General features: G+C 36.3%; 1 protein-coding gene across 3 annotated transcripts in view; it reads right to left on the bottom strand.

Annotated features, from left to right (window-relative positions):
- LOC306861357 (uncharacterized protein) overlaps window positions 1-10793 on the bottom strand; it is a 36908-nt gene extending 26115 nt beyond the window's left edge. Inside the window, exons 1-6 of one of the 3 annotated variants that reach the window (XM_079403576.1) lie at window positions 10711-10793; window positions 10400-10547; window positions 9793-10309; window positions 6163-6245; window positions 5968-6071; window positions 5645-5857 (exon numbers count right to left, since the gene is read on the bottom strand). The gene's annotated coding sequence lies outside the window, so the exon portion shown is untranslated. Of the gene's footprint in view, window positions 1-5644; window positions 5858-5967; window positions 6072-6162; window positions 6246-9792; window positions 10548-10710 lie in introns of all 3 variants that reach the window. The other 2 variants (XM_079403575.1, XM_079403577.1) reach the window with 2 other exon arrangements.
- Window positions 10794-12969: the final 2176 nt, after the last annotated feature.

The following is a 12969-nucleotide window of genomic DNA, read 5'->3' as shown; positions in this document are numbered from 1 at the left end:
ATGGGAATCATGGGTCGAGCGTGTAAGGGATAATCTATCTGCAGTGTCTACTCTATTGCTTTATGCTTTGTATGCTTTATGGCATCTCTTCTCGAATCCTGCCGCTCACGCCAGCTCTCACAGCCCAGCTCGGGTCAGAGGTCATGGATGAATCTCATCAAACCTGCCAAGAACATGTTCAGATTACAACTTACATTGAAATCCAAAAGAAAAGACTAGACGTTATATTGTACCAGTGGAGCCTTTTTAAGCACCATTAAGATTTGTTTGAATTGCAATATACTGATGACAATTAGGCCCAGTTTCCCTCGAGATTCTCATCTCTGCAATGTGAAAAATTACTGTAATGTGAGCCAAACTAAATTATTTGTACAAGGTATGTATGGTAATGTATTTTACTGATTTTAACAATTAATTGTGTGTGTGTGTGTGTGTGTGTGTGTGTATCATAACTGTAATACTGCATTACAGTAAAGAATAAAAATGTATAAAAATTTTAAATAAAACACACATAAACAGTATATTAGTGCTGTCAAACGATTAATCGCATATACTGTATATATATTTATATATGTCTAGACACATCTATGCCAACAATGCTCCTAAAAAGGCTTCATTCTCTTTATGCAGATGTTATGAATTTATTATTAAAATGCATTATTATTTTTTCTTTTTTTCTTTTCACTTTGGGGTAAAGTATGACCTGCACATTCTTCATGTTTTGATTCAGGTGAGATTCACCTTTCTGCAGCCCCTCTGTGCTGAATACTGTCCATTTAAAACAGCTGCGGGGTAAATAAACAGAGCCGGTGAGCTGAACACATGCATCTGTCTGCTGCAGTCATGCATTAGTGTACTCTGAACTTTGGCTGGAAGCACACAGAGTCTAAACAAACTTAAACCAAATACTGTGTGTACTGTAAATAGCCTTTTGTGTACTTATTTTTTCAATGCCAAAAATAGAAATCACGGATAACATATTCATCTTTATTTTAGGGGTGAACCGGAGCGTTCTGTGATACACATACACAGAACACATCACCAAACCTCACACGGAGCCATTACGACAGAACTCTACTAAAATAAGTATGTTGTGTAAAAAAAAAAAAAAGCTTGCAAAGGCTTGTTAATTAGAACCAAGATCAGGTGAAAAAACAACATATTTCCAGGTGGGCCAAAGAAAACCCTTGATGGTCGTAGCAATTATTTCACAAATGAATAAGCACAGTGTGGAAATGGCAGCGAGTTCAAACAGAGGGACTTGGCATCAAACTGCATGACGTGACATGTCAAATAAAAGTCTGCAAAGTCCTCAAAACGCTTGTCCATCTTAGAAAAATGCATGCACTTTTCAATTAAAAAAGTCTACGCTCGTCTCTTTTTTGCACGCCGCCACCTCCCCCAATAAGGAAAGCTTAGTGTAGTACTGTGTCTTGTTCTTTTTGGCCAATGAGAGTGTAAAAGTGTCATTCGCTGTGACTGTGTGGGCCCTTATGAAGAGAGAGGAAACAGAGCCAGAGCAGTGAAATCACTCCAGAGGAGAGAGAGAGAGAGAGAGAGAGAGAGAGGGAGAGAGAGAGAGAGAGAGAGAGAGAGAGAGAGAGAGAGAGAGAGAGAGAGGGAGAGAGAGAGGGAGAGAGAGAGAGGGAGAGAGAGAGAGAGAGAGAGAGAGGCTGCAAACAAATGTGAAGAGCAAGAATTGCAGCAACACTTCACGCTATTTTTTAAAAGAAGCATGTTTCTTTATTTCCTCTATACAGAGCCTTCTGTGCAATCTAAAGGTTCCATGGATGTTAAAGGTTCTTCATGCCCATATGGCAAAAAAAAAATTATAATAATAAAAAAAATTATAATTAATTAAAAAAACAAACATTTGTACTGCCAAAATATATTTAAAATGTATGTAGCAAACAATTAAGTTAAAATAAATGAAAATTTGGAAGTGGAAATATTTTTACTTTCAACCTTCATATACCAAAATATATATTTTAAACATATTTCCAATCTTACAATAACCTACATTGACCCTAAATGCACATGTGGATGGGATAGCCACTAGATAAAAACTAGATTAATATTATATTATATTATATTATGTATTATATTATATATAACAATAATATACATATATATATATATATATATATATATATATATATATATATATATATATATATAACAATTATAATTAATTATATAATATATTACAATGATTCATTAATGTTTAACTTTTTTGTACATTTTCTTTATATATTTTCTTGGACTGAAAATATATGGAGGGCGAAATACATATTTAAATGCTTTTAAAATATATGCACTGCAAAAAATGCTTTCCTTACTTAGATTTTTTGTCTTGTTTTCAGACAAATTCTTAAATCAGGAAGGATTTTCTAGATGAGTAAAAATTATTTGTATAAGTTTTCAGAAAAAACAAGTCAAAATTAAGTGAGATTTTGCTTAGAACAAGCAAAATAATCTTATTTCAAACAGAAAACAAGATTATTTAAAAAAAAACACTTAATTTTGACATTTTTCTGGAAATAAGACAAAAAATCTAAGTAAGAAAAGCATTTTTTTCAGTGTATATATATTTTGAAAATATATATTTTTTAAATGGCCAAAAATATATTAGTAGAAAATACATTAATGTAAATATATTTTAAAATATATTTTAGCAATCTTTTTTGGCCATTTTTGTATATTTTCACTTTTAAATATATTATTTGAAATTATAATTTTTTTTATGTGTGGAACCTCAGATGCATTAGTTTAAAAAAAAATAAAATATTCTGAATTATGTCCAGATTTTCTTATTCTACTCCAACATTACAAAAAAATAATAATAATAATAATAATTGTTTAACCAAAATTCTGTTCTTTACTTTTGCTTTATTTTTCTCCAGACAAAAGAAGATATTTTGAATAAAATCTTAATCTTTTATATATATATATATATATATATATACAATGAACATCAGTAGGGTCCAATGTTGTTTTTTTGCTACTTACAATTTAAAGTAGCCCAAACACTTCTAAGATATCAGATCAACAGGGTGTTTAACAGCTTTATTTGATCAAACTAAATTCAACAGAGACTTCACACAGCTGTAGTCTCCATTGGCCCTGGGGACGAAGGAGAGTCTTGTAGGAGAGTTAAAGTCAGTGTGACAGTTTTACGCACAGCATCATGGGTTCACTACAGTCCTCTAGGCCTGTGGTTTAGTCAGTGTGGCCGCTGGAAAGTTTGGTTAACCAGGGGCGGTGTCTGTGTCCCACAGAGCTCCCGAGAGCAGAGCCGTGGGCGATTAATAGCCCTCTTTGTATTTGTTAATGTAGCTTGTTAGGGTTCGACCTTATATTGATGTTGTATATACAGTGGTAAACGTGAAAGATGTTTTTATTCAGTAATAACTGTGTTTGCGGCAGGGAAAGTAAAGACAACATTTATGCACATAGTTGTCAGTTTTTCACACTTCTGACGAATATGGATCTCTGTTAAATTTACTACATTGGGGCTATTATCCAAAGCAAACCTAGACGGAATAAAATTTGGTGTAGGATTTATATTGAAGCAATTTTCACTTAGAAATTGCTAGTAAATACCCCCCCCCCCCCCCCACCACCACCACCACCACCACCAAAAAAAAAATGGCAAGTGACATTACATTTTGAAGTAGAAAGACTGCAATAGAGTTTTATTATAATACATACTACAATAATGTTTTACTTTGAAGCTTTAAAAAAAAAAATCAATTCTGAAATTAAAGTGCATTTTTCTTCATCCACTATTATATCCAACTTACTGTTAACATATTAGTAAATGATCCCATTAGGACTATAACAACCAAGGTTTATAATGGAGTAATGGAGTCAGATTGCACATGTTGGCTCCATTAACAAAAGCTTTCAAATTTCCTTATATTAAAGGGGTCATGAAATGTGACCCTGGAGTCTGAAGTCGCTGGGGTATATTTGTAACAATAGCAACAATATGGGTCAAAATTATTGATTTTTCTTTTATGCCAAAAATCATTAGGATATTAAGTAAAGATCATGTTCCATAAAGATATTTAGTAAATTTCCTACTGTAAATATATCAAAACTTCATTTTTGATTAGTAATATGCATTGCTAAGAACTTCATTTGAACAACTTTAAAGGAGATTTTCTCAATATTTAGATTTTTTTGCTCCCTCAGATTCCAGATTTTCAAATAGTTGTATCTCAGACAAATATTGTCCTATCATAACAAACCATACATCAATGGAAATATTATTTATTCAGATTTCAGATGATGCATAAATCTCAGTTTCGAAAAAATTGACCCTTATGACTGGTTTTGTGGTCCAGGGTCACAGTTTTCCAAAGTTTCATTGGACTAAAGTTCCATTATTTCCCATGAGAAGAATTCATATTTTTATTTTCTTGCTTTATACAATAATTTTTGTCACTACAGTCTATTCTATCAATGCCATTGCAAACCTGTATAGCTTTTTCTGGAACCAAAGGAGATATCTTTGAAAACAATTCTCAAGAAAGACGCTGTTGTCGAGTACGACCGTCTGATATTCAAGTCACGTCACCTTTATGTCTATAATGCTTTATACAATACAAATAATTGTTGTATTGTATAAAGCAGCTTTATATTGATGAACAAGAAAACAGTGATTCAATGTTGCAAACACTATTCATTTAATTCTGCAGTAAAGACTCTTTAAAAAGACAAGATTAAACAGTCATTATTCAGTTGAAATTGACTCTTTTCTTAATTATTGCCGTTTTTCCTCGATTGCTTAAACACATTTCTTGAAACTATGCCGTAAACACGAATCCATAACTTGTAACTCAATTCCCCAAACTTCCTATATTCAGGTCAAAATGAAGCTCTCCACTCAAAACAACTCAATCTTGCTGAAAAACCAGACTTTGCTCTCAGACATGACACACACACAGTCAAAAACACACACACTACAGAACAGTCTTACACACTGATGAGATCAATTCAAAACAATACTATAAAAACCGGTATTAAGTGTTGCTTGTGGTGCTCCCCAAATGTTTTATTCCTCAGTTTAATGTAGAGTAGAGTACAGTACAATACAGCAAACAACTAAAATAATTATTCTGCCCCAGTATCCCGTCTGTGGTCTGGGACGGGCCAAAGAACCTCTTCAACATCAGGGGCTAATTGAGCTCAGACTTGAGTGAACAATATTGAATGTTAGTGTTTTCTAAATGAGCACATGGTGTAAAGACTGAGAAATGTAGGATTTGTGTGTAGAGTTTTGCAGGAACAGTTCACCAAATCTGACTCATGTGTTAAAGCAGGGAATAGTGTTTATAGTTCAGCAAAATGGGTGTGCTTTTTGAAAAATGGCGTTATGGTTTTGAAATTTTAGTTCTAAAGCCTAGTTATAGTGATTTAGCAATCGAGAAAAACTCTAATATCTTGTATTAAAAACGATGTATTTAGTCTTCGGAGGCAACCGTGGTTTATTTTAATCTGACTCGAATTTTGTCCATTATGTGTGTTTGTGGACATGTCGCTGTGATTTTCTGCTTGGGTTTGCATGGATGTTTTTGTTGTTTCTGAGTGAGTTTCAATCTAGTGCCTCAGTGTCACATATAGATGCTGTAAACTTTACCTTGTCTTATTGAAAACAGTTTAGCTCCTCAGGAAAGGTTACTCGAGCACACAATAAAAGAGAGTCAGAGGAATCCTGTTAGGTGCCTGTGGCTTTGAAGGGCCCGACAGACGTCTCCCCGGTGGTTGTCTCCTCACAGACAGCGCCGTTAAAGATTAACACCCTCCTAATGAGAACAGTGCTGCTGGATACCTGAAGCTTCATCCACAATCCCTGTGGTCAGAACAGCAGACGGGTCCCCACCATGGAAAATATGATTCATTATTCAACAAGTCCTCGACCCATAATGGCTGCAGTTAAGGGTGTTGTAACCGTATACTCACAGCAGAAACCACTGCAGATCGATAAACGACAGGAGACAGATCCCACCGCAGATCTTGATTCAACATGCATGCACTCTCGCCTGTGCTTGACCTATATTAATGCGCTAAAATGTTAAAGTTAGGGTTAGGTATGATGAGCAAAGACAACAACCAGACCTTACACACTACAAACACAGTGGTTACAGCACAAAATACCTCTGTCCTAGACACTGCTGGCCCGTGGTGAGGAGAAAACTTGCGGCAGACCGGTGCAATCCAGTAGCCAACTGCACAAACCACTAACAACATGAGTAAATTTGTTGGTATTGAATCTAAAAATATCCACTTTATGTGTAGTTATGAGACTGAGGGAGAAAAAGACCACTACGAAGTGCAGCTTTGAAACATTCTTGAAATCAATGACCTTTAATTTGTCTTCCATCACTGTTTTTATTATGTTCTTACTGTTTCTGTTCATTTTATTATATTTACGTGGGGCTTGCTGGTTTATGTTTCCTGTTTTAGCTGAGAGGGAATGGCACTAAGAAACACAAATTTGTGGGGAAGCGCCCATTTTAGCTTATTTTTGGAAATGTTTGTGCAAACAGGTTTTGTTTTATCCAGTATCTTTATTGTATTTCTTGTTTTTAAATCTCAAGCATTAATCATATTGTAAGAAAACAGTTTATTTTATTAATAAATGGTGCATTCCCATTTGTAAGAGCGGGAAAGATATGTATTTTAAATAGCCCCATTTGTTTAGAAGGGAGTTGGTACTGTTTTAGTAAAAATATTTTTTTTTAATATTTTAATAATTAATTTTTTTTAATTATTATTTACTTAATAATTGTAAGGCAATGGGTTTCCTCAATTTTTTTAAGTTAAGTCAACTTATTTACAGCGATTGTTCTAGTTTTTAAACTGAATTTTATCAGCCCTTTTTTGCACATTTGCTCCAAATAAACACATTTTTTGGATGCCGAAACCCCCCATACTTCACTCCCATATTTACGGCTCCTTGTGACCGATCACAATTGCATTCCGTAATTTGAATTAGGAGTTTTTGCAGTGCAAAGAAGCTATTAGCTGAAGCAGAGTATTTACTCTAACCCATACACATGTAAGAAATATTATTCTTAAACAACATGCCTTGCTGACTGGTGCAGTGAGAAAGACCTGTAATAAATGTCAGCAAGTGGACGAGGAACTTGAACGAGTGAGAGAGTGAGAAGATGAGGAGACATGGACACGGCCGTGCATTTGAGAGTCCGGGAAAGTCTCCTAATGAGAGCCGCAGGTTCCTGCTGTGACTCTGGCTTTCAGAGCCGTCTCCTGTATCCCAGCATCCCTTGAGGAGCTGAAAAATTGGTTGCATGGAGTCAGTTATTTTCCTAGCCGCTGACCTGGCGAGTGTTGTTCTTGCTTGGGTTCGTGTTGTCATTCAAGTCAAAAGCCGACTGGTTGTCGTTGGCTTTTTTTGGCCGCATTGCAGAAAAACTTCTCCGGCTTATAAGCCAAGAGGTCATATAAACCTTGATGAACTCAAGCACTCACTCACTCAGCTTATTTAATTCGCTAAACGGCCTTTCCATATGGAAGAACTTTAATTGCTGCGGCATTGATGAAGCGTTTCCCCAACAGTTAAGAAACGGTTACCACCACAGTGCAGGGCTTTATTCTTCTTTACACTGGAATAAGACTGATGAGATTGACTGGACTGGCATAAACGAACACATTCTGCCTGGTATTCGATTACCATCTTCAAACGATGACTTTTGCCACACACAAACAGGAAGGAGTTGAGTCAAGTCGTCTTTTTCATCTCTACCCAACAATTCTCACACCTGAGCATCCATGAGCAAAGATTTCAGACTTGTCTGCTTGGTCCTGCCGAGCAATTGCCTTTGAGATAAATGGTAATGCTAAAGAATAACTCTCCATCATAGACCTCTCAAATCTGGTTTTGCTCTACTTCTTTAAGTGCACTTTAATGTGAACATGTGATGGTATGATTATTTTACCCTCTGGAAGCAGTTCATAGAAATCATTAAGAGCACTTCTAACGGCGCAATGTCTTTACCAGCAGGTTAATATGAAAAGGTGTATGTGTGTAGCTGTTGAAATGCCACATTTCTGTCTGCTGAATCATAGAAGTCAGGCCAAGGAAATAAATCCATTCAGCAATGCGGGCGAAATATATGCACGCCCCCCTCTACGGCTCTCTGTCTGTATATATTTGATTCAGTGTGCTTCAGTCTGTGTGGTCACTGTAAAACTTTGCTACCACGACTGCCGTTTAGATCTGCTTTCTTGCCGTTTCCTGAAAGCTGTGTAGCTGATCGGTGTTTGTGTGATGTGCTTCCGCGTTTTTTCTCTCTGCTATTTGTGTTCAGCCTGAAAAATGAAAGACTGTGCAAATGCCTTACATGGTAAAACTGCTTTTAAGACAAACTGGGGAGCCTTTCTGTAGACCAACTCTACACTGTCAGAAAGAAAAATGTGCAAAAATTGTACCTTTAGGGGTACAACAGCTTGTCACTGCCTCAAAGGGACACTTTTGTACCTTCTTTACCACTAAAGGATTCATAACAGTACCTTAGAGTAGTAATATGTACACAGTGTTGAGAAAAGTTACTTTCACAGACAAGGCTTATAAGGCTAGTCCCAGACTAAAATGCATGTTTGAGCTGTCTTCACTAAAAATGTCTTGCTCTGACTTATCTTAAAATATGTCAGTGCCATTGATCTTGACCTGTAACGTTTTCATAAGGCATTTGTATAAAAGCTGCTTAAATATCTTAATTTAGCTAAGGCCTAGTCCTGGCTTAAACTAAACCCCGTCTGTGAAACCGGCCATAATTTCTACTTTTAAGTAATGCATTGCAATATTGCGTCACTCCATAAAAAAGTAACGGTAACACTTTATTTTGATGGTCCCTTTTGAACATTCTGTTGATACTAAGTAATGTTGCAACTACATGCCAACTAACTCTCATTAGAGTATTAGTAGACTGTCTGCTTCATATCTGCTAGCTCTTTATTGTGATGGTCCCCCAACAGATACTCTACTGACTCTAAGTAACTTTTCAAGTACATGTCAACTTAATCTAACCCTAGCAGTCTACTAATACACTACTAACACTCTAATGAGAGTTAGTAGAAATGTAGGTTACTCATAGTCAACAGAATGTGTTAAAGGGACCATCAAAATAAAATGAAACCAAAGTAACTAATTTTGTTACTTTTGCATTACTTTTTGACACCTGGACTTATTTGCGTTACTTATTTGAAAAATTAACAGATTTTTTTTTGTACATTTAAAATGCGTTACTTTATGAGTTACTTGGGAAAAAAGTAATCTGATTACGTAAATCACGTTACTTGTAATGCATTATCCCAACACTGGTAATATGTACTCTTATGGTACTATTATGAAGCTTTTAGTGTCAAGCTGTTAGACCCCCAAAGGTAAAATTTTTACAGATTTCTTTCTGAGAGTGTACCTTATTCGGAAGGTAGGAGTCATGGCCTAATGGTTAGAGAGTCGGACTCGTAATCCAAAGGTTGCGGGTTCGAGTCTCCGGCCGGCAGGGATTGTAGGTGGGGGGAGTGATTGTCCAGCGCTCTCTCCACCCTCAATACCACGACTGAGGTGCCCTTGAGCAAGACACCGAACCCCCAACTGCTCCCCGGACGCCGCAGCATAAATGGCTGCCCACTGCTCCGGGTGTGTGTTCACGGTGTGTGTGTGTTCACTGCTGTGTGTGTGCACGTTGGATGGGTTAAATGCAGAGCATAAATTCCGAGTATGGGTCACCATACTTGGCCGTATGTCACTTCACTCACTTTTTATTTTCAACTGAAGATCTGGTGAAATCCTCAGAGCTCTAAAGGCCAACCGTGTCCACAGTCCAGCGGTCAGCGGCTGTTCGGTTAGTCCACGTCCATGGGAATCCAGAAGGAAAGCCGTCTCTACTTTCAGTGGACAATTGATGTTTTGTTTTTGAATGTTAAATCTGTTTGACAGCCAGATATTAGTTTCCCTGATGTTTCCGACTGTAAATTCTCTCCAGCGAGTCAGCCATCACATTCGTTTTTCAAGGGAGGAGGTGATTTACGAAACGGCTATTTTTTTACATTTTCTTGATTTCGTTTGGAGCGCAAAATTCGGAAAACTTTCCATCTCATATCATTTTACAAGGATTATGGTATATCTATCAAGCCACTAAATGCTGAAGCCCACTGGGCATGCGCAAGGGCGTATTTTACGGAAAATGCATGCAGCTGCAGTGGCTTCAAGAACCGCCTGATTTGCCTTAATGAAGCCGCCGAGATCCGTGTTACTGTGGGCCCAACGAGATGCCTGACAAAAGAATTAAGAGAGAGAGTTTAAAGTCCTTGAAGATCCACCTGTGAGATGTTTCAGGCTCAAGTACCGTTTTAATGACAATACCATCCTCCGTGCGGTGAAAGAGATCCTCAGCTGCAGCTACAAGCTTCCTTATTGCGACTCTCTGTGGCTGTAAATTGTTTTAAAACGTCTTTGTGGAGAGTGAAAAATTCAAGGAGTGGGCAGGCAGTTCATTTACTGCAGTCCATTTCTAAAATGCAAAAAAATTAAAAGGTAAGCGCCTAACAAAAATCACATGAAAAATAACTGAAAGACAATAACAATACCATAAATACGAGCAGCAACAGTACTGTATGTCCATAAACCATTTTGAAAAAACGCATGCATATTTTTAAAGGGCACTAAAACTTAACTTCTTCCCCAGGTCAAATCCAGATGAGTTTCTCTCTCTTGCACTTGAAGAACAAAGTCCCAACACTGCAGCTTTCACGTACGCTTTCAAAACAAAATGGCAGGACGGTTCCCCCCCGCCTCAGCCCCTCCAGAATGGCCTGACATATTCTACGCTTGCCCGTCCAACAGTGTTTGTGTGTGTGTTGGCGTGTGCGTGTGTGTAAATATTTGGTATTCTCTCTTGACTACTCAAGAGCTGTCTGACATTTTCTGCCCTTTTCTCTCCAAATAGCATAATGAGAATTTACTGCATCCTGTTAGTACTAATCTCATAATCCTTTCCTCTCAATTTCTAAAGCAGCGGGCGGCCAAAACTTCTCCTGGTTTCAAAGGGGCTCCCATGCTCCTTGTCCCCTGGCTTTTCTGATTTAAGATAGTGTTTCTCAGAAATGAGAAATCTGTGCAGAGACTTAGCTGGACTACTGTATATTTAAGGTGCAGATGCACACTGACACCTCTTCTTAAGTTATAGTGACCAACCACCCTCGCAAATGGCAAAATGCAATATTAACTACTATTATATTGTTCTTTCAGAATGGTTATGGCCACAGTAACTAGGCTGTTTGTAAAGATTCTTAACCGATGATATTAGGAAGTAGTTAAATACATTATTTCCTGAGAAATGTTGAGATATGCGTAATAGACACATTATAATGTGTAAATATTTCAAAACTTCAACTGTTCTCCATCAAATATGCCTTACAGAACATTTTACAGTCAGTGAACAGTGGCAAATAAAAGAGAAGCTATTTCAGTACCAAAAACTGACAGAAACAAAACGCATCTATTGTCACAATGCACAAATACTACGGAAGCCCGTTTCTGCCACTGAATAAAAATAATTGGCACTTTTTCTCTCACTATTCTGATTTTTTTTTCTGACTTTTTTCTCAATTGCAAGAAAAAAAAAGTCAGAATTATTTGATATACCGTAAACTCGCAATTGCGAGTTATAAGGTCAGATATAAACTTAGCTGTAAGAAAATAGTCCTTTTTTCCCTAAGAATTGGACTTTATAACTTGCAGTTTCTATTTCAGAATTCAGAATTGTGAGAAAAAAATCTAACTTGCAATGGAAAAAAATCTGATTGTGTTATTCACCAAGAAATATGAGCAGGCCTTGAAATGCTGAGCTCACAGCATAGCTGCGCTTACCAAAAAGTAGTATACTTCAAGTTTATTTTATTAAGTATACTTGAGTAAAATTCAAGTATATTTTAAAGTATACTTTATGTTGTAAGTATACAAATATCAATGCACTAGTAGTATACTTGTAAATGTACTATTTCAATTCTCCTTGGGACTAAATTGGCCCACTTTATAGTATATAAAAGTACACTTTTAAGTATATTTTAAGTATAACAATAGTAAACTTTGAGTACACAACTAGTTTACATCAAAGTTTTTAGCTTGTACTGCAACTATACTAAAAGTGAACTTATAGGTGTACTGACAGTTTACTAATTAAATACTTGTAGTAGCATTTTTAGTACACTTTGAAGTATAGTCTCAGTAAACTACTAGTTTAGTATTATACTGGTAAGTGTACTCATATATATATATTTTAAAGTGAACTTTACGTCATTAAGTATACTACTATGTCCCTATTAGGTATTAATTTGTATATAGGGTATCTGCTTGTAAACAGAAATATTTTATTTTAGCTTCATGCACTCTTTTTTTAAACACTTAAGTGGGTAAGTTTCATAAATAAAAAATAAAGAAATAAAGAACATTTTGAACAAAAAGCTGAAAAAAGACTATGAATTGGATTCAGAATGATAATCAAAATGTAGATGGAGTCGATCAACTCCACAAAGCTTGACAGTCATTATTACCTCTTCATTGGTGACATTTTATTCCATAACGCTAAACAGTTTTGAGTCTGTTTTATGTCAGATGATCGTGTTAGATTACATGTAGAAGCATCTGTTGTTTCGGTTTCTTCTTCACCTGTTTTTTTTGGACATTCTGTACAGAAGATTTGTACTAGCGCCCCCTAGCATGTAACAATAAAAACACAGATTCTAGGAGTATAAGTATACAGTATATCAAATGTAGTTAGATTTTTTTCTAAATATGTCAAGTGTACTTAAAGCTGCAGTCCGTAAGTTTTGCCTCTTTGTCGCCATCTCTGTTTGAAAACCTGGAATTGCAGCTTTTGTGGAATTATCTTGCTTGCGTGGGGTTGTGAGTCGGCACGACTCCAGCGAGGATGA

Source organism: Barbus barbus, assembly GCF_936440315.1.
Source record: "Barbus barbus genome assembly, chromosome: 42".
Classification (NCBI taxonomy): domain Eukaryota; kingdom Metazoa; phylum Chordata; class Actinopteri; order Cypriniformes; family Cyprinidae; genus Barbus; species Barbus barbus.
Note: the sequence above shows the minus strand (reverse complement) of the source record. Positions and strands in the feature narration are given on the sequence as shown.